We start from the raw sequence: 1,401 nt of genomic DNA on the forward strand, positions 1-1,401 counted from the left end.
GTTAATTTTTACAGCACTAATATATATAAATAAGTAAACTATATACACAGTGTATGAGTCACAGAAACATTATACTGGTGCGTAGAAAGGCAGTAATACAATATAATATATAAGTAAGGATTGAAGGGCTATGGTCATTTAGCATGGGGATAGTAATTGCACATCTGCCAGACCAAAATATTGCACATATTGCACAGGGGCCAAAATATTGCACAGAAAAAGGGAAGACCAAAATACTGCATATGGAATGGTAGCAACATAGTCAATAGCAGCGACAGAGTGATTGTGTGGGAGAAGTTTGTTCACACTCTTAATTTGCATTGAGAGTTGTGATAGCTGACAGGAAGACGCTCTTTTTTTAGTCTATTGTTTTTGCACCTGATGGATCTGAACCTTTTTCCAGAGGGCAGGATGTTGATGAGGTGGTGGTTAGGATGGTCTTTGATAATCACATTGGCTTTGGAGAGACATCTCAAGCTGGCAATGGAGTCCAGGGGGGAGAGTGGACAGCCGATCACATTCTCTGCAGTTCTGATGACTCTCTGGAGTCTCTTCTTATTGGCTGTTGTGCAACCAGCATACCACACGGAGATGGCATGCATCAACACACTTTTGATTGTGGCTCGATAGGAGGACACTAGTAGGTCAGTCTGCAGCCTCTTCCATCTCAGAACCCTCAAGAAATGGAGGCACTGCTGGGCTTTCTTCACTAGGGCTGATGTGTTTGTGGTCCAAGATAGGTCCTTGGAGATGTGGGTACAGAGGAACTTAAAGAAGGGCAGCCTTTCCACATAGTCACCCTTTATGGATAGGGGAGGGGGATCAGTTTTTGTCTTAGGAAGTCCATGACCACTTACTTGGTTTTCCTGGTGTTTAGGGTAAGGTTATTGTAGTTGCACCATTCTGTCAGATGCTGGACCTCATCTCTGTAGGCGGTGTCGTCATTGTTGGTGTTCCTGAAGGCTCTGAATGTTGTAGCACTGTCTTGGTTGACATGTCTCTACAATGATGCATGGCAGATCAGGGCAGTAGTTCCCATCTTTAAGAAGGGGGACCGGAGGGTGTGTTCCAACTATAGAGGGATCACACTCCTCACCCTCCCTGGAAAAGTCTGTGCCAGGGTGCTGGAAAGGACAGTCCATCCCTTAGTCGAACCTCGGATACAGGAGTAACAATGCAGTTTTTGTCCTGGACATGGAACACTGGACCAGCTCTTTACCTTCTCGAGGATACTTGAGGGTGCATGGGAGTATGCCCAACCATTCTACACGTGTTTTGTGGACTTGGAGAAGGCATTCAACCATGACACTTGGAGTGTCGTGTGGGAGGTGCTTTGGGACTATGGGGTGTCTGGCTCATTGCTACGGGCCATTCAGTCCTTATACAACCATTGCAAGAGCT

At 45.8% G+C, this 1,401-nt stretch overlaps 1 protein-coding gene across 1 annotated transcript in view; it reads left to right on the plus strand.

Moving 5' to 3' along the window:
• LOC102197287 (collagen alpha-1(XII) chain-like) overlaps positions 1 to 1,401 on the plus strand; it is a 5,283-nt gene that overhangs the window by 979 nt on the left and 2,903 nt on the right. The gene's annotated exons all lie outside the window — the stretch shown is intronic.

This window comes from Pundamilia nyererei, unplaced genomic scaffold (genome assembly GCF_000239375.1).
Source record: "Pundamilia nyererei isolate P.nyererei 1_Seehausen unplaced genomic scaffold, PunNye1.0 scaffold01767, whole genome shotgun sequence".
In the NCBI taxonomy this organism is placed as follows: Eukaryota; Metazoa; Chordata; class Actinopteri; order Cichliformes; family Cichlidae; genus Pundamilia; species Pundamilia nyererei.